This window comes from Dipodomys merriami, unplaced genomic scaffold (assembly GCF_024711535.1).
Source record: "Dipodomys merriami isolate MVZ:Mamm:240054 unplaced genomic scaffold, mDipMer1.0.p SCAF_384, whole genome shotgun sequence".
In the NCBI taxonomy this organism is placed as follows: Eukaryota; Metazoa; Chordata; class Mammalia; order Rodentia; family Heteromyidae; genus Dipodomys; species Dipodomys merriami.
In genome coordinates, this window is record NW_027205426.1 from 853,569 (window position 1) to 874,016 (window position 20,448).

Sequence of the window (20,448 nt, forward strand, 5' to 3'; positions counted from 1 at the left end):
ACCACACACACACACACACACACACACACACACACACACACACACACACTTCCTTTGAAAAAGGAGGATCACTTTCCTCAGTTGTCATGAGAAGTGGCGTACATCCCGGCGCCCGGCACCACACCCAGGAGCTGCTCAGTAAACAGCTGCTGGGCTCATTGCTTATTTGTGGCTCTCACTGTCTGTCTATAAAGGGGGCTAACCCAGCTTGTCCAGTTCAACCCATCCACAGGCAAGTCATGAAGAAACAAACAGGACTTGGGGGGGCGGGGGTGAGCGACCTCCCCACAGGACCGTTAGTGCCCTGCACCCACAATCACAGCCTATGACTCGCACTTTGGCACACTTCATTTATGTCTTTTTCTTGCCTTACTCCTGTGGCTAGGAATTCCAGAACTATTCTGGACAGGCCTAGAGAGAGTGGACGTCCTTGCCTTGATCCTGATTTTAGGGGAAATGGCTTAGCTTTTCACAGTTCAGCAGGGTGCCATTGGTCCCTCATATACAGCCTTTATTATTTAAAGATCAGGATTACATTTGTGGTTTCCTGGGTAGTGCTGGGGTTTGAACTCAGAGCCCTTCGGCTTGCTAGACGAGCATTCTACAGCCTGAGCCATGCCTCCCACCTCTGACCCACACTTGGACACAATACTTTTTTTTTTTTTTTGTCAGTCATGGGGCTTGAACTCTGGGCCTGGGCGCTGTCCCTCAGCTCTTCAGCTCAAGTCTGGTGCTCTACCACTTGAGCCATAGCACCACTTCCGGTTTTCTGAGTGGTTTATTGGAGATAAGAGTCTCATAGACTTTCCTACCTGGGCTGGCTTTGAACTGCAAATCCTCAGATCTCAGCCTCCTAAGTAGCTGGGATGACAGGCGTGAGCCACCAGTGCCCGGCTTGGGCACAATTCTTATAAAGCGTTGCCCCGCTTCACACTTACTGAGCAAACCAAGTTTCTGGTCCAATATAGCATTGGTAGAAATGGTTCAGCCACCAGCCAGAGCTCTGCTAAAGATGACCCCTATCTCTGTCAAACGCTGTCAGGCCCCACCACGTGCAAAGCGGAAGAGTTCTCAGATGGACCAGAGAAGAGAAATAGGAAGGCCCACCGCCAGCCTCTAGAAACATCACGTCCAGGGGTGCAAGTTTCAAATACCCCCCTCTCCCTTGTAAATACTGCATGAAAAGAGACACAGAAGGGGCAGGGCGGACTTGCCAGATTAAAATACAACATGCCTGGTTGGACTTGAACCTCCATAGAGTGAGAAGAGAATAAGTATTTTTAGCATAAGAACATAAATATTACAAGTTGATGCTTTAAAAGTATCATAGGCCAAACGCTGGTGGTTCAGCTACTCAAGAGGCTGAGATCTGAGGATCGCAGTTCAAGGCCAGTTCCAGCAAGAAGGTCCATGAGACTCTTCTCTCCAATAATCTACCAAAAAGCTGCTAGTGGAGCTGTGGCTCTAGTGGTAGAGCACTAGCCTTGAGCAAAAAGAGCATGTGTGCACACGCACGCACAGAGATAGATACACACACACACAAACACACACACACACACACACACACACACACACACACACACACACACACACACACACACACACACGGTCATTCCTAACGGTTTCTGCCTGGTGGTTAGACTGGAAAGAATTCATTCCCAGGTCCAATAGGAAGTCTGTTGGTTGAATAAGGAAACCCCGTGTGGAAACACACACAGCCAGAGTGCAAGGGTGGAGAGACCTTTTTGGGCAAAGGAGCACGTCTTGTTAACGGGATACTGGAGCCAAAGGAGCTGCCTGCTTGCAGAAATCCTACTAAACTCCCAAGCCAAGCAGATACAGATAACTCACGGATGGCAGAGCTGTGTAATTACCCCCATTTGTCAAAACTCTACAAAGACTTCAAACCACACAACTCCAAGTACAGCCAGCCTCTCCCTTCCTCTCTCTTCCACTCTTTCTTCCTCTCACTTCCTCCCTCTTTTCCTCTTCCTCTTTTCCTTCCTCTCCCTCTCTTCCTCTCTCTATCTCTGGCTCTGCTTCCGTCTCTCTCTTCCTCTCCACCTCTCTCTCTTCCTCTTTTCTCTCTCTTCCTCGCTCTCTGTCTAACAGCAGAGACAAAAGCTCACTTTTCTTTGAAACCACAGCCCTGCCACAGAAATACAGCTGGTTAACCTGCCTGCCTTCTGTGAGGGAATGCGTGAAAAAAGAAGGTTCTAGACTGTATTGCAAATAAGTCAGAAAAGGAAAGGGGGTGGCGAAAAAACTTCTTATCAATGAGTGTCCTTAGATTAGCTGTTTATATGCACCGGTTTTATACAAAATGCACTTAATTTCCACAACAGAAGGGAGGGAGAGAGAGAGAGAGGGAGAGGACGGAGGGAAGCTGGCAAGTGGAAGAAGGAGGGCTGACCCATCCTGGGGAGGGAGCTCTGTGGGAGACACTGGTGTGGGGAAGGTCCTGAAGATGGGGGTGGGGGTGGGGAAGTTGGGGGAGGTGTCTTTGCTGGTTGGATGGCGCAAGGCCACCGAACTAAAGAGCTTCTTCAGGCTGGGCGCCGCAGCTCTCGCCTGTCATTCCAGCTACTCTCGGGAGGCTGAGGTTGGAGGATCACAGCTGGAAGGAACGAGTGCTCCTTTGTGGCCTCATATCCTCTCCCTTTCACACACACGTGCGCATGCACACATGCATGCATAGGCATGCATGACCACAAATGCTTGTGTGCAAGCATGCACGCATCCACACACATTCATGGTGTGTGCATGGGCATGCATGTGAGCTCCCTGTGCACACACGCGCGCGCGCACACGCACACACACATGCTCGCCCAAGTGCACGGAGCTGGCTCTGTCACACAGTGAGCAGCATGGAGTTCAGCTTGGCCCTGGCTTCGTCCTCCACCTGCTTCTGGGATGCAGCCCAAAGGGCATGGAGGGACAGATGGGGAGGGGGACAAATGGGGGGGCAGATGGGGAGGGACAGATGGGGAGGGGGGAAAACGGGGGGGGGCCGGACAGGGAGGGACAGATGGGGAGGGGGACAGACGGGGAGGACGACAGATAGGGGGGAGGACAGACTGGGGGGGGCGGTCAGATGGGGAGGGGGACAGAGAGGAGCGGAGCCGGCCCCAGGAATAATTCAAAATCCATTTCCATCCACCATTCTGGACCCCACCATGTCTGCCCACCCTTCCCAGTCAGCTCTTCGCCATCGCTGCCACTCAGCGGACAAGGCGATGGAGCAGATGCCTGCCAGTGCCACGCGGGCAGGCAGACCTCCACCAAGAAGCCACACACGCTCCGGGGATCCGGCCCACACATCCCGGCCAGGGCAGAGCAGCTGTGGCTTTCTCCTTCCTCCCATCGCCAAAGGGTGCCAAGGCCAGCTGCGTGGTCAGAAGGGGCGGGGCAGAGCAGGGACAGGACAGGACCAGGCAGGGCAGGGCGGGGCCCCGCCCTTATTACCTGAGACACCTGTTTGTGGCACAGAGCCTTACAAACCTCCCGGCCCGGGCTGGGAAGGTGGCTCATGGGTAGAGTGCTTGCCTTGCATGCATGAGGCCCTGGGTTCAATTCCTCAGCACCACATACACAGAAAAAGCCAGAAGTGTCACTGTGGCTCAAGTGGTAGAGTGCTTAGCCTTTAGCTGAAGAGCTGAGGGACAGCGCCCAGGCCCAGAGTTCAAGCCCCACGATGGACAAAAAATAAATAAATAAACCCAGCCTCCACCTCTGCCCTCTGGCCCACCGCCCCTCAGATCTGAACATCGAGGTCCCAAGCCAGCACAGGGCGAGCAACCAGAGCCCATGAGACTCTTCTGACAAAGCCAGAAGTGGAGCTGTGGCTTAAGAGGTAGAGCACCAGCCTTGACTAAAAAAAGCCAAGTAAGCACCTAGGGCCCTGAGTTCAAGCCCCAGTACTGGCACACAGAGGAGAAGACGGGGAGGGAGAAGAGGAGAAGGAAGGAGGGAGGAAAGGAAGATTTTGGAAGTCTGCACAAAAGTGTATTTTTCTGGGATAAAGACTCAATGTTGTTGTTTGTTTCTTTGTTTTCAAATCTGTTAACCAAGTGTAGATGTGTCTCAGAACTCCAGGCGGAAGTGAGAAGCCACACAGACACACACACAGACACAGACAGACACAGACAGACACAGACACAGACAGACACACACACACACACACACACACACACACACACACGTCCCCTGCAGCCTGCTGAGCTGGCCCTCCCTACAGAGTCACAGGCACAACAGGACTTGCTCTTTAGAAAGCCATTTGTTGTACAGGTCCTGGGGCTTGAACTCAGGGCCTGGATGCTGTCCCTGAGCTCTTTCACTCAAGGCTAGCACGCTACCACTTGAGCCACAGCGCCACTTCCGGTTTTCTGAGTGGTTTATTGGAGATAAGAGTCTCATGGACTTTTCCTCCTGGACTGGCCTTAAACCCTGATCCTCAGATCTCAGCCTCCTGAGTAGCTGGGATGACAGGCGTGACACTGACAGCCGGCTTAGAAAAGTAATGCAAGGGCTACCATGTCCTAGTGTCTCCAAGGTATGGAGAACTATCTGCTTCAGTATTTTTCCAATATTTGTGTTTGTAACTTGGTGATTCCCAGATACCATCTCTTCCTAAACAGATGATAGATAAACTGGCCCTCAGCTGTCGTTTGAAACCTGGGTGATATTTGCACCAGGCAAGCATTAGGCCTGTAGTGTGTCTGCTGATGTGTTAAAGGCATTCTGGAATCCCTCATTGAGCCCAAAGCTGTTTATTATTTTCCTTACAATTCATGTGTTAAAAATCCTACTGTGAAATAAGCTCTGTGTTCTCAAACTCACGCTCCAATACAAATTATGCGCTCTCAACATGTGATATTGTGTGAGCCACCAGTCCCTAATTTATAGTTCATGGTGTGCATGTGTGTGCATGTACACACATGGACGTGTACCAGTCCTAAGGGCTTGAACTCAAGGCCTGGATGCTGTTCCTAAAGCTTTTTTTTTACTCCCAACTGGAGCTCTACCATTTGAACCAGAGCTCTACTTCTGGCTTTTTGGTGGTTCACTGGAGATAAGAGTCTCATGGACTTTTCTGTTCAGGCTAGACTGGCTTTGAACCTATGATCCTCAGATCTCAGCCTTCTGAGTTGCTGGGATGACAGGAGTGAGCCCCTGGGTCCAGTTCCCCACTTGTGTCTCTGAGACATTAAAGACAGTTCACCCCTTACTGTCATGGAGACCACCCTAGCACTTTACCTTTCTTCAGTTGCTGATATAAAATTCTAACTTTTTTCTTAGTTTCCCAATCATCTTTTCTAAATATGATAGAAAACAACAATTTTTAATCCTGTCTTATACAAGTGTTGGATGGAAAAACCAAAGGAGTTTTCCCGTGGGAGGAGATGGTCATGTCACATTTCCTTAGCTCACTGGGTGACCTCTAAGCCTTCTCCTTCCCGCTCCCAAGCTGCTTCTCCTAAGCCAGCCCGAGACGCAGGCCGGGCAGGATGAGCCCAGGGCCTGAGATCCAGACGGCCTGCAACTTGAGTCTCAGCTCCTTCTCCTTCCTGGCTGCGCTATCCGGGGCACACAGGGGAGAATTTGGCACCTTGGTTTCCTCATCTGTAAAATGTAGGTAAGAATTCATGTCCAGAATCCCTGCCGTGTGTGTGTGTGTGTGTGTGTGTGTGTGTGTGTGTGTGTGTGTGTGTGTGTGTGTGTGTGTGTGTGTGTGTGTGTGTGTGTGTGTGTGTGCGCGCGCCAGTCCTAGGACTTGAACTCAGGGCCTCAAGGCTAGTAGTGCTCTACCACTTTGAGCCACAGCTCCACTTTTGGTTTTCTGGTGGTTCATGGGAGATCAGAGTCTCATGGACTTTCCTGCCCAGGCTGGTTTCGAACCCTGATCCTCAGATCTCAGCTTCCTCCTGAGTAGCTGGGATGACAGGCATGTGCCACCAGTGCCTGGCTTGGCCTTTATTTTATTCTATTTTTTCCTTCTCTTGCCTGGTATGTTTTGATGATGAGACTCTCAGAGAAGTCAGCATTGGTCTAATCCTGGGACCCACCTTCTGATATGGAAAGGACCCCAGATAGCTGGCACGGGACTAGGCAAGCTGGCTTCCGCCATGCCAGGTGGCCCTGGGCCCCACACTGCTGCGAGGCTGCCCGCTGGGGTGGTGACAGCAAGCGCCATCGAGGATCAGAGAGAAATGACTGCCTGCGTCTCACAGCCACTCCGGCAGCCAGTGTCACAGACACCCCCACTTGATAGATAAGAAATCCTGGATCGCAGAGAAGCAAAGCCCTTTTCCCAGTGGACTCGTAAGGGCCAGAGCATGAACCCTGAGAGCCCGGCTCCCGAGTCTCCTCCATCTGCCAGCATGGGATGACACAGTAAGAAAGGACAGAGGGGACAGAGGCCAGGAGAACAGTGAAGAACTCCAGTGTCAGTTGAGACGGCACCCGTGCTCACGCCTGCCCGGCTACTCAGGAGGCTGAGATCTAGAGGATCATGGTTCAAAGCCAGCCCAGGCAGGAAAGTCTATGAGACTCTTATCTCCAATGAACCACCAGAAAACCAGAATGGCGCACTAGCCTGAAGTTTGCTCAGGGACAGCACCCAGGCCTTGAGTTCAAGCCCCACAACCAATAAAAAAGAAACCATTCTAATGGTGATAACTATAATGAAGTACAAGTTCTGAAAATACAACCCACTTCGCCCTCTGCACTGCTGAAGAACCACCGCTTCTAAGCCTGTCCTGGGTTCAGCAAATGACCACACCAGGGGAACAAGGGCCACAGATGTTCACACCAACCCACAGTCCCAGACATCCCTCAAGTTCAGCCACGCACCCTCTCCCATTTCCCCACTCTCTCATTATGCAGGACAGGGAACACATGTATTCCTTCCAATCTCCCACTGTGAGTCACCCTAAACACTGACGATACACCTGAAGAACAAAGGGCTTCAGAGCGTGGAGCCCCGCCGGGCACCACACACCTGTGATCCCAGCTACTCAGAAGGCTGAGATCTGAGGATCGAGGTTCAAAGCCAGCCCAGGCAAGAAAAACCATGCCACTCTGATCTCCAATGAACCACCAGAAAACTGGAAGTGGTGCTGTGATTCAAAGTGGTAGAGCGCCAGCCTTGAGTGAAAGAGCTCAGGGACAGCACCCGGGCCTTGAGTTCAAGCCCCAGGACCAGCAAAAGACAAGAAGCAGATGACACACCACTGAGCCTCATCTACCACCCTCCCCACACCCCGGGCTACCACAGGGCTCCCTGCCTCCCCCTCCTTGCCTCGGGTTAATGCAAAGCTGTTGAAAAGCATTCAGATGGTCATTCTAAGGACCTGGGCACTTCGTGATGTCCTATTCTCTCAATAGGAGAATAAGAGCAGAACTATTATACGCTTAGCTTATCTCAAGCCATCTTCTGAGACGATAGTGGGCATGATAGATATCTGAAACAAAAGCAAAGCCTTAGTGTGTGCACGCATGCGTATTTGTTGAGATGAGGTCTCACGTTTTCCTCCATGACACCTGGGTGGCAATCTTTCTAGGTATACTTCTCTCTATTGCTGGAATGGCAGGCATGAACGCCCAGGCCCAGCTTTTTTCCATTGAGATGAAGTCTCCTGAACTTTTTTTTTGGGGGGGGTGGAGGGGGGAAGGGGTCAGTTGTGTGCCTTGAACTCAGGGCCTAGGCACTGTCCCTTAGCTCTTTTGCTAGAGGCCTAGTGTTATACCACTTGAGCCCAGCTCCATTTCTGATTTTCTGGTGGTTCATTGGAAATAAGAGTCTCGTGGACTTTTATGCCTGGGCTGGCTTTGAACCTCAATCCTCAAATTTCAGAGAAACTGGGGTTCCAGGCAGGAGCGATTGGCACCTGGCTTCTCCTGAATTTTTTACCCTAGCTGATCTAGAACCTCAATCCTCCCAATCTCTGCCTCAGGAGTAGCTAGAATGATAGGAGAAAGCGACCACACCTGGCTTCACATCCTTTCTGGAAAGTTCCTTTGAAAGCAACAATGATTAAAAAACCCATCACTGAAGCAGCACTCCTGCCGGCCGTTCTTGAGTGGGGAGGATCACGGTCAGTCTCCACACAGAGTCCGAGTTCACGGACAGAATGCAGGTAGAGGCAGGCGCAGGAGAGTAGACGGCCTCCCAGATGCACAGGGGGGCGCTGGGGACGTATGTACAGCAGGAAAGGGGAAGGTGGAGAGGACAGCGGCCAGAACTCAGCCTTGTGGGAAACGGGATCACCACGCGCGTGGCAAGTGCCAGGCCTTTCCCGCCCTCTTGTCCTCCACAAAGTACATCAAGAAATGGGCTATTTTGCAGGAATTCTAGTCATTCATTCGAACCAAATCAGCCTTGTGTGATGTGGGAAGAGAGAAGGCTCTAGAAGCGCACTTTGGAGGACGTCCGAAAGCCAGTGCGGCTAAGGAGTTCCTTCGCTTACAACGTGAACCGTGCCTTCCACCCCCAGTGGGCCACGCACCAGGAGCTCGACTCTCAGGAGACCTACTCGGAAACCTGGGTGGTATCCGTGCCACCCCGAGTTCTGCAGCCCCTGCCTCTGTGCCTCTGAGGGGCAGCGAGAATCACACAAGGCCAGTCTCCTGAGGCCTCCACGTGTGAACCTGACACAGAACGCCACGGGCCAGCCACGAGCCTCCAAGGACATCCATCCCATCAGCACCGTAGCTGCCGGAAGTCACCACCAGCAGAGACCAGTCACAAGTACCAACGGGAGACTATCCTAGTCAGAGTCACACCAAAGGCCTGTAGCGCCTTCACCCCACCCTTTATTTTTTTATTTTTTCAAAACCACTAATGATCTCAAGCTCCCTCATTCTAGAAACCTACTTGTGTCTTTCCTTAACTGCTCTCATCTCGCTTTCTGTAAATAAATGTAGATTCACTGGCAAAACAGACTCCAGGAGAAGGTTCTTGAAAGGATCGGGTGTGTTTCAGAAGTAACCTTCTGGGGGTTTTTCTTCTTGAAACCAAAGCACCTTTGTAAAGCACCTTTGTAAATAGGCACAGAATAAATTTTAAAAGAAAACAGCTGGGCGCCGATGGCTCATGCCTGTGATCCTAGCTACTCAGAAGGCTGAGGTCTGAGGATCATCGTTCGAAGCCAGCCTGCGCAAGAAAGTCCCTGTGAGACTCTTATTTCCAATGAACCACTCGAAAACCAGAAGTGGTGCTGTGACTCAAGTGGTAGAGTGCTAGCTCAGGGACAGCGCCCAGGCCCTGAGTTCAAGCCCCATGACCAACTAAATAAATAAGAGGCTGGGAAGATTAAGGAAGTAAGATCGTGTTTGTTCCAGAAAACAGAAGGACAGAGAGAGGAACTGGGATGACGAAGGGGTGAAAAACGCTCATAAAACCTGACCCCAGAACCACTTAGGAAAAATGCTAGGAACACAGACGAGGACAGGAGTTCGAGGACAGACATGCTCAGAGCTTATTTCCAGCTGCGGAGAACAATCGAGAATTGCAGTGGACAGCCCCTTTGGGGTGCAACTGGAGGAGAGAAGAGCTTTGAAGTGGAGTTGGAGGATGAAGGATGAAGCTAGATGAAGGCCGAATGACCAACACAGGTGCCATGGGTCAGCCCTCCTCCTACATGACTACAGCTAGACCGGCAAGGCCTTCCCTCCCTTCAAGTCTAGTCTCCATCTCACTCCAGTAGATTCTACGTACCCCTCCCTATGATAGGGCACCTGCGGCCCAGAATCCTAGGTAGGCCAAAGTGGAATTGTTCTCAAGTCATTTCCAGCAGAGATGGATGCAAATCAAAGCAGACAGGGACCTTTGAGTTTCAGCCACAATTCCTGGAGTTTCTAACAAGGAGAACACACACACACACACACACACACACACACACACACACACACACACACACACACACACACACACACACACACACACACACACAACCAAGGGTCCCATTCTGACACTCCAGAGGTACACCTGGCCTGCCTGGTAGGAACTCCCAGCCCTGGTCACTCAGTCCGTCTGTGATCACTGTCCCTGCCTAGGTGGAACCCACCAGCCCAGGTCTGAAAACACAGATCCATGGGGTTTGGCTTGATTTCCCTGAATATTGTGGAGCCCACCACACACACCAACCCCCCGAAAACCCAGATTACACTCACTACCGCTCCTCCCGAGCCCACCTCCACCAACAGGCATCCAGAAGAAAGACAACAGAAAAGAACTAGATAAATAAATGAACGCACCGGGCTTTGTTCAGGAACACAGATCCATAAATCTTGATCTTGATTGGTTTTTTTTTTCTTTTTCCTACCTCTGTACATCTGGGTTCCCATTTATTTTAAAACAGAGAAAGGAGGAAGCCAAAAAAGGTGGTTGTGCAAAAACGACAAAACCAGCCAGGCTAACCATCAGTGATTAAAGCCACAGTCAGGCCAGCAAAGGTGTCTCTTAATGCTTCCTCCTCCTCCTCCTTGCTCTTCCTCCTCCTCATTCCTCCTCCTCTTTTCTTTTTCTCCTCATTCTTCCTCTCCTTCTCCTCCTCATTCTTCCTCCTTCACCTCTTTACTCTTCCACCAACCTCTATTTTGACATCCGTATGACCCGATGGGGCCCCAGAAGATGGGAGGAGGGAAGTGCTTTTATCTCCAATGAGCCAGCAGAGAGGTGGGAAGTAGAGCTGTGGCTCTAGTTCAAGGAAGCTCTCACCTACAACTCTCTCCCACCCCCTTACAACACCCGGAAGTCCAGTGAAGCATTCTGCCCACCATGTCCGCCTCCCACCCCCAGCCAGGCCTGACATCTATAGATCCACCTTGGCCTCTCCTCAGTTCCCCTCCTGCTCTGGCCTCAAAGGCAGAGTCTTGTGCCTCTGCCTCCAGGGCTGCCCTTCAGAGGCCCCTAGAAATTCATCCCCAACAGTTCCAGCCCCAGAGTACTGCATCTGGCCTTCAGGCTGAAGGCCGGGTATGAGAGCTTGCGCCTGTAATCCCAGCTATGCCAAAGGTATACATGGGAAGATCACTGTCTGAGGCCCCCTCCCTGAATAAAAGCAGCTAAAGTGAAAAGGGCTGGGTGCCCAGATAGAGGGGGGAAGCACCCACCCAGCGAGAGAGAGAGAGAGAGAGAGAGAGAGAGAGAGAGAGAGAGAGAGAGAGAGAGAGAGAGAGCGCGAATGAGAGAGCAAGTGAGCGCATCTTCAGCAGAGCCTCGGTTCGTTTTTGTGAATTGTCTTTCTGAATGCAAACCACAGCGTGGAGATTGGAAGGTGAAAAATCAATTTGGGGGCGGCGTCTGTCCAAACCACAACCCCAGGGGCTGGGTGATGCGGTGCGTGGGGTCTCCCCCGCCCCTTCCCCTGTCCACAGTGAGGGAGGAAGTGCTACAGGATCGGGCCACGCCCAGGGGCTGTCCTGGGCGCCCCCCTTCTGCCCAATCCCCCCCACACCCCTCACCCGGCCTGCTCTGCACCCCCTGTGAAAGCGGCCAGTGTGTGCATGGCGCTGTCTTTGCCACTCCAGAAACACACGGGCCCGGGCCGGCCCCTCGCTGCGAGCAGCCGGGCCTGGGCCCCCATCCAGCTCTGTCCTTGGCCGAGAGTCAACCAGCAGCTTCCCTTTCTTCCTCCTGGCCAGCAAGAAAGCCAGTGGCCAGGGAGGAAGCTCGCTTCGTGCGTCCTTCGCTAGCCCCTCGGCTGGACAGCTTGGGTGCAGCTAGATCAAGGAGCCGGCCCCCTTCCCGCTGGCCAGAGAATACACGCGTGCCCTGCGTTACGTGTCTCCCTCAGTGGGGGTGCAGAACACGGAGGGCTGGGCCCCCACCAGCTCCTTCTCCCTGTGTCCTTCCTCCTCCTCCTGAAACCACTCTCTCCTCCTTTCCTGCAATTCATCCTTCAGGGAAAAACTGAAATATGGGCTGGGGGCCCGTGGCTCTGGCCTGTCACCCGAGCTGCTCAGAAGGCTGAGACAGGAGGATCGTGGGTCAAAGCCAGCCTAGATAGAAAACCTCTGTGAGACTCGTCTCCAAGGGACCAGCAAAAAGCCAGAAGTGAGGCTGTGGCTCAAATGATAACGCACTAGCCTTGAGCAAAAAGACAGAATCCAGGTCCTGAGTTCAAGCCCCAGGATCTGCACCAGAAAACAACCAACAACAAAAAAGGAAGGGGGGGCACAGAAATGAGGGGACAAGGGTGAACAAAGGCAGCCGTGGTCCTCACTGGACACCACGTGGAGAATGAACTCTACCACTCGTGGGTGGGGACGGGAGGGACAATCTGGGGGAGAGAGCAAGGGAAGGGGAGACATGGTCCACAGAGAAATGCACTCACGACCCGACTGATGTCACTGTCACCCTTCTGCACGTCACCTTTATCGTCACAATAAAAAAATTAATTGTAATATGGACTATCCCTCTCTCCCCACACCCTCTTCCCGAGATATCTCACTCGGCCCTGAGCTGGTCTCCAAGCACTCTGTTCCCACAGTACTAGAAGGCAGAGAACAGAGTCCAGCCCCAGTGGTCACCCCGTGTTTGGCAGATCTGTCTGTAGCAGGTATTTATTGAATAGCTGAATAGAGAAATCACACACACACACACACACACACACACACACACACACTTAGAAAAGACAGGAGCTGGGCACCAGTGGCTCACACCTGCAATCCCAGCCACTCAGGAGGCTGAGATCTGAGGGTCAACATTCAAAGCCAGCCTAGTCCAGGAAGGTCTGTGAGACCAAAAAGCCAGAGGTGGAGGTGTGACTCAAGAGGCAGAGCCGCCAGCTTTGAGCAAAACCAAAATTAATTAATTAATTAAAAATTTAAAAAACTCAGGGGCAGCGCTCAAGCCCCACAACTAGCACCAAAAAAAAAATCTAAATAAATAAAAGAAGACAATGTGAAAGAGAAAAGACGCCAAGATATCAAATAAGATCAGTTACAGCGGGGGGGGGGGGGACCCAAAGAAAAAATAAGAAGGCAAATCACCCGTTAAGAGAAAGACCCAGAGAACACAGAAGATAGAAACAGAAGCAGAAGACCAAAGAATGAACACAGCATGGAGACGGGAGAACTTCAATCTACAGGCCGACAGCTGATGTGTGCAAGCACAAGGCTGAGGCTCTGAAGATCCCAATATTCGAGTCTATGCCAGACTGCTGTGCCCAGAGGGGTGGATATGGTGGTGGTTTGGCCCTGTGATTCCAGTACAGCAACTCTGGCATGACCTGGGCACTTCTCAGAGCCGCAGAACGCCAGGCCACACCCCAGGCCAGAGTGTGCGCTGTGCCTGCGCCGCCCAGAGCCTCTGCACAAGGGGCCACCTGAAATCCACCCACAGCTCCTCCCGGTCTCCTTCCTGTCAGTGGTGCAGGGCACCGGACATGGGTACTGAGGAGCCCCCAGCCCTGAGGCAAATCAAACTGGAGACCCTGGGCCTCAGTTTCCCCCATCTCTTAAATGAGAAGCCGGCAGTGGACATCTTTCTAGCAGGTCAGAGCTGGACGTTCCCGGTTTCCTCTAATCCACCAGACCAGACAACCCCCGCCCCCAGCTTCATTAACTCATTCATTCATTCACTCAGTCCACACGTGTGTATTTCATTAGGTGCTACTAGTCACTCAACAATGTTAAATACAAGTGCTGAACTGAAATCTCTCTCCCCGCCCTGGAGAAGTTCACACGCTTCCCCTTCTCCAGCCGGGTGCGTGAAAAGAATTTCGGGGCACCAAGTACACCCGGTACCTGAGCAGGTACCGGTGGCTTCAAGAAGGCCCGGAGAAAGGCCACAAGGCCACTAACCTGGGAGGAACATGGACATCCGAACACAAGCGCGCCCTTCCAGCTCACACCACCACTCTCCCATCCCTGCCCCCCCCCGGGGCTAAGGCACCCAATGGGTTTTGTGCCATGGCCAGGGCCTGGGCAGGCCCTGAAGCCCACCCCTCTCCGGACTGCCTGCTGCCGGCCCAGCCCTGGCCTTCTGGAAGAGGCCATCAATCCCACCACTAATCTCCTGTCTCTGGAGAATCCCCTGCGGTTGAAAGAGGAGATCCACTCTAATAAAATGTGAACAATTCATTAGACCCATAACTCCCCTTTTGATCTCTATTTATTTACAGAGAGGGCGGGGGAGGGGGGTGGAGGGACTCCACGAGGTTGGAGCTGTGCACACCCAGTGTCAGAGAAGGGGAAATGGGAGTCAACTGTGAGGAGAACTTTCTAGAATTGTCAGGGAAGCTTGGAGGATGAGGCTGAAGAACAAAACAAAACAGAAGAGCCGTGCCTGGCCAAGACCATCCACACCCCACCCCCTTGGGTCAACCTCCATCTTTGTAGTTCAAAAGAGGAACTGCAGAGGGAAGGGGCGGGGAGGAGGCGTGGCTCCGTTGATAGAGTGCCAGCCAATAGGGTCAGGGACCAAGTTCAAGTTCAAGTTCAAAACGGAGAAAGGAAAGAGAAGCATACTAGCTTGGAACCACCACGCCCAACCACACACAGACACGCGGCCAGTTCTCCCTGCCCCGTCCTCTGACAACTGAAGGGACGTCAGCCCACAGAGGCGAGCGCAGATGTCATCGTCAGTCGATTCTTGAACAGCGAAACATCAAATGCCATCATCATCTTCCCTGTCCTCTCCCGCCCCCATCCCCAAATCCAGCGGAGAAGGATCTGGAAAGATGTCTTATGATATAAAAAACATGCCGAGAGCCAGATCCACTCAGCCCGCTTCTCCCTGCCGAAGATCACTTCCTCCATCTGCTGATTTCAGCCCGGGTGCCGTTCCCCACCCGGCCTCCCCTGCACCAGGCCCTACCCACGGGGGCCACGAGGCCAAAAGCCAAGAGGACCAGCAAGAATCTGCCGCCATCTTTCTAGAGGCAAGACCCTACAGTCCCCTCCTCCTCCTGTAGGAGGCGCTCTTCTCAACCAGACTAAAATAAAAGAAGGAGGAGAAAGAAGCCAGGCACCAGCGGCTCACACCTGTCATCCAAGCTACACCGGGGACTGAGATCTGAGGATCGAGGTTCAAAGCCAGCCCGGGTGGGAAAGTCTGTGAGTCTCTTGTCTCCAATATATTACTGGGAAAAGGCTGGAGGTAGTGGCACTGTGGCTCAAGTGGTAGAGCGCTCACCTTGAGCTCAAGCGCTCAGGGACAGCGCCCAGGCCCAGAGTTCAAGCCAAAAAAAAAAAGAGAGGGTGCAGAGAGGGTGATTTTTCGAGAGGGATTTTTCTCCTCCCTTCCCTCTCCTGCCATTTATCCTCACTTACTCCTCTGCCTGCTGCATCACCCCTAAGAAAAAAATCACCCAGTAGCAGAGGCAGACTCTGCAGACAAGACAGGCTTCCTCGAGCCAGGGCCAATGAGTGAGAAGAGGAGGCAGGCCGGAGCCCACGGGCGGCCGTCCCCATGCGGGGACCCCAGCTCGGCACCCCAGAAACACGGCCCCCAGGGGGGCTGGGCCTCCTCGCTTCGCAGCACCACTGAGCCTTCCTGGGAAGTCTTGGTTTCCTATTAATTTCTTGTCTTAATTGCATACCACGCGTGCTCCTCCGTTGCTATTAAAGCTGCTCTTGCTCCCACCAGCAACCGCGTCACGCATGCCGGGGGGGAGGGGGCAGGAGGAGACAAAAAGCCAACCCGACCGGCAATTCATGCAGCCAGGAGGAGAGGAGAACAAAGGCTCCCCCCTCACCCCGACCCCTCGCCTTGGGGGTTCCCCCCACCTCGCAACGGCCCACCTGTGGCCACTCCCCCAGAGGCCTTGCCAGTCAGAACCCCTCACCCCCACTCGGGTCCTTCCCCTCCACAGCCTCCTCACGCCCTTTCTCTTCTCTTCCTCTGCACCCACCTTCTGTCACCCCTCCCTCCCCATTGCTGGTGGGTCCCCGGGCCCACGCATGACAGCCGGAAACCTGGCTTTGTCCCACTGGGTGAGTGGGGAGGGGGGGGCTGAGACCCCGCCATCGCCCCAACCCACTCCACACCAAGCACTGGGAGACCCAAAGGTACTCGCCTGCCAACTCCACCTGCAATCATGGCCCGCCTCACCCCTGCCTCTGAGCTAGTCTGAAGTAAGATGAAGAGTTCTCCCACCCCACCCCCTTCCTGGAGCAAGCAGGTGGGGAAGCCAGCTGAGGGACCTCCAAGGTGCACCTCGGGGATGTGTGGATGCGGTGGGACTCGAACCTCTCACTCAGAGACACCTCGGGCACAGACTGGAGTCTCACACACACACACTCTGAAGCAAGAGAGGACGACAGGGCATCTGGCTGACATCCATCCACCCTTTCTGGCCAATTCTTTCTTTTTTTTTTAAATAATCATCTAGTAGAGGGTGGGACGAGCGCCTTCCGCTGCCCCTCCATCTCAATGGTTCCAAAGCATTGCTGCTTCGCTTTTTTAAGACCAGAGAGGGGAAAATAAGCAACACACATAAAGAAGGGGATGAGCTATCGGGAAAGCATTATTGATGATTCTGCTCTAGATTCCGTCCAGACCTTGATCCCAAGCTCAGGCTGCTGTGTGCCTGTTCCCCGAGTTTGCAGCTGTCTGTTGAGCGAGGCAGGAAGGTGGGCCCGGGAAGAACGGACGCTCCAGCTGCCGCCCCCCCCCAAGCCGGGTCGTGATCCCATCTTGTTTTGCCCTCAGGAGTTACCTTGGCTTGCCCAAGTGGCTCACAGAAGAATCATTTCACTAAGTCTTTACCATTTCTTCCGCTCTCCTCCCCCCCCACACACACACATGCACACACACATTAAAATGCTGCCTAACCCACATTTTGCCATATTGTGAAAATGGATGAGAGGGGGAGGTGGGGGAAATGGAAGTATCCATGCGATTTTCAGGGCTGGTAAGACACACACACACACACACACACACACACACACACACGTGCGGGGTCAGTACCATCCCTTTGTTCAGCACAAAAGCTCCCTCACGTGTGGACTCCCTTCCCACACGCTCGGCGTTTTGAACTCAGGGAGAGATAGCCATTTGCAACCGCGGAGCTCCAGCAGTTTGCCCCCCAAAAAAGGGGGGGACGGGGGGAGGGGAGAGGAATGTGTGGGTATAAATAGATGTGTAGACACAGGAGAAATTTACAGCTCAGAGAGAGAACACTTGGCGTGGAGGATGATTGAAAAACATAAAGAAATAAAGAAATCTCCCCCCCAAAAAAAATCCAAATGAAAAAGCGGATTACAGACACAGTCCCTCCTTGCCGAGCTCAGGATTTTAAGGTCTCCCTCAGTGCCCCCCCCCCCGGGGAGGGGGGAACCTGGCAATCCTGCCTCTCCAGCCAGCCTGGGCCCCTGGGCGACCGGGCCTCCGGGGACGGGAGGCAGCGCGGGCCCAGCGGTCCGCCCTCGGGATGGCCGCAGCGACCCTGGCTGTAATCCTCCCTCCTGATTTTTAATGTAAGGGTGGAGAAGATCATTAGGATGGGGTGGAAAGATGGAGCCAGGAGATGGGGGTGTGGGGGTGGGGGTGGAGACATTAGGCACAAGGGGAGAAGTGGGGGGGGGGGGATCTAGATAGCTGGAGCTCCGGGTGAAGAAAATGGCATTTAACTAGAAAATCATCATTCACCCAGACACCCACCCACCCTCCCGCCTGCCCCCTCCCAGGACCCCCCAAAAAAAACCTGTTTGATGATGAAGGGGAAAGAGGCCTCCTTCTTTGTAAGAAGTCTTCCCCACCCCCCAAAAAAGCATTATTTTTCAGATCCTTTTTTTGGGGGGGAGCTACCCAAAAATAAATGAATAAAAATCCACTTGAAGGGAATGAATGGTAGAGACCCCTTTTGTGTGTGTGTGTGGTCCGGGGTGGGGACGGGGGTGCGGGGAGCCCCTCGCCCCCGGTGAGGAGCGGGGTGGCAGGGGGGGCACGGCCGGCGCGGGGCTCACCTGGGTGGGTAAGAGCCGAACCTGTAGCCGGGCCGGTCAGGGCAGCGGCCAGCATGGTGGGTGGCTCCGGCCTCGGGTGCTGGCTGTCATATCCACCTGGGAGGGAGCCGGGGAGCTCGCGTGGAAATCCGGCCCCGGAGCGCAGACGCGGCCGGGGCGCGGGGTCCGGGGGCGCGGGCCAGGGGGTGCGGGGCGCGGCGGGGCGGCCCCAGCATGGGCGGCGGGCGGGCGGGCGGGCGGGCGGTCCGGTCGGTCGGTCTGTCGGTGGCCCCGGTCCCCCCCCCCCCCGCGGCCCGCTCGGTGGGGCTCCCGCGGTCGCTGGGGCTCCGCGCCCGGCTCTTCTTCCTCCTCGCCCTCCTCTTCCTCGCGGAGGCTCAGCGGCGGAGGCTCGGGGCGGAGCAGCGGGGCGCCGGCTGTGTCCCCCGGCGGCGGCGGAGCATGGCTGAGCCCGCGGCCGCCCCTTCCTGGGGGGGGGGGGGAGAGAGAGAGAGAGAAGCGGGGGTCAGGGCGGAGGGGGGCGGCGAGGGGAGGGGAGCGCGCTCCGGGAGAGATCCGGAGTGGGTGGCAGGGGAGGGGGAGCCCCGCACCCCGAGTGTGTGTGTGTGTGTAAGGGGGGGCTGGAAACCGCCGCCCCGCACCCCGGTGGGGGGGGGCGCTGGAAACCGCCGCCCCGCGCTATAAATAATTCCGGGGAGGTCTGGCCGGGCCCCGCCGGGCAGCGCCGGGACGGGCGACCCGAGGGGGGCGGAGGGCGGGGGCGCGCGCGCGAGCACGCGCACGCGCGGGCGCGCACCGGCAGTCACTCACACTGGGAACGCGCCGGCCGGTGCGGCCGAAGCCCCGGGCCGCGGGGCTGACAGGTCGGGGGCGCCCGGACCATGGCTGCGCGGGCGGCGGCGGGGCCTCCTCCTCCTCCTCCTCCTCTCCTTCCTCCTTCTCCTCCTGCCTCCGCTCCTTCCTCCTCCTCCTCCCACCCCGGCTCGTGCCGACGGCGCTGCCGGTGCCCGCGCCGCACCCGGGGCTCCGCTCGCAGGGCGCGCGCTGGCTCGGGCGGACGCACGCCCCCGCGCACGCGCGCACGCTCAGCTCCGCGCGCCCCCGCCGTGCCCCCCCCGCGCGCGCCCCCGCCGCCGTCTCACACCCCCCCCCTCCGCGCACGCGCACTGCCCCGCCGCCCCCCGCGCGCGCCCCCGCCGCCGTCCCCCTCGCGCGCTGCCCCGCCCCCTCCGCGCGCGCGCGCGTCCTCGCGGGCTTCACCTGCCACGCGAGCCCCGCGCCGGACCCGGGAGGAGGGGAGGGGGGTCCCCACGGCCCAGCCCCGGCCCCCGCCCCCCAAACCCGCAGAGAACCACGACGAGTCCCCCCCCGGGGGTCCCCTCGACCCCCAAAACCCGCAGAGATGGACGGCGAGCCCGGGGTCCCCGCAGCCCAGCCCCGCCCCCCGCGGGCCCGACGCCGGGCGCTCACCGCGGCTCCGTGGGCGCGGGCGGGGGTCGGGGTCAAGGGTCGGGGGTCGGGCCCCCTCCCTCCCGCAGCAGGTTTACCTCAGTCGGTCGGTCGGCGTCCGGAGCCCTGTGGGAGGAGCCCTGCCGGCACGGCAGCGCCCCGGGACCGCACAGGTGGCCGGGCCAGGGCTGGATTTGGGGTTCACACCCCCCGAGACGGGTCGTGCACGCGCACACGCACACACAGCACACGCAGGCGCGTGCCCCCTCCCCGCGGGCCTGCGCCCCCGCCTCCGCCCCGCCGGATCGCGAGCACCCTGGCGGGGGCGGCGGCCCACGTCGGGCGCCGGGCACGGGGTCGAACTGGGGGATACCCGAGGCCGAACCCCGAGTCGGCGGCGCCTCCTGCCGGCCGCTGAGGCGAACGAAGGGGCCCGGGCCGGGGGCGGGGCCCGGCCGGGGGCGGGGCCTCAGGAGGGCGGGGCCGCGCCCGGGCGCCTCTGATTGGCTAAACTCCTCCATGGGGGCCTCTGATAGGTCGAGAGGCATGATTGACAGGCGGTAATTTGCATACGGCGGCCGTGGCCCGGCAGCCAGGCGTGCGCTTGGCTCGGTTCCCGCCTTCGAGGAGCCTCGGTCGAGGAGCCTCGGCGTGGCTGGGGGCCGCAGCCATCGCCCCCGGAGCCCGTATGGAGCCCGGACCGCGGGGTCTGCGGGGTTCTCCCGAGTTCCAGCTAACCAGCACAAAGCCCGGAGTGGAGCTGCGGTTCAAGCGGTGCAGCGCCAGCCTCGAGGGGAAAGGGAAGAAAATCAGGGAAAGCGCAGCCTGCGGGCCCGGAATTCGAGGCCCGGAGTTCGAGCCCCGGGACGGTGCGGGCTGAGGTAAGTGGGAGCGGGATGAGGGTCCGGGGCACCCCGCAGACCCACGCCAGCCTCGCGGACACCCGAGCTGCGGTCACACCTGTCACGCCTGTTCACGCCGTTCACACCCGCTCGTTGGCGCGCAGGCCGTCTGTCCGGCGGGCGCTCTGTCGCCGGGCCAGGCCCCGGCCCGCTTTGCGCCGGCTTCCTGTGCAGGGCCGAGCTG

At 56.3% G+C, this 20,448-nt stretch overlaps 1 protein-coding gene across 2 annotated transcripts in view; it reads right to left on the reverse strand.

Annotated features, from left to right (window-relative positions):
• LOC138805078 (glutamate receptor ionotropic, NMDA 2B-like) overlaps positions 1-19,506 on the reverse strand; it is a 191,083-nt gene extending 171,577 nt beyond the window's left edge. Inside the window, exons 1-2 of one of the 2 annotated variants that reach the window (XM_069989655.1) lie at positions 19,461-19,506; positions 17,917-18,380 (exon numbers count right to left, since the gene is read on the reverse strand). The gene's annotated coding sequence lies outside the window, so the exon portion shown is untranslated. Of the gene's footprint in view, positions 1-17,916; positions 18,381-18,723; positions 18,835-19,460 lie in introns of those variants that run through there. The other variant, XM_069989654.1, reaches the window with a different exon arrangement.
• Positions 19,507-20,448: the final 942 nt, after the last annotated feature.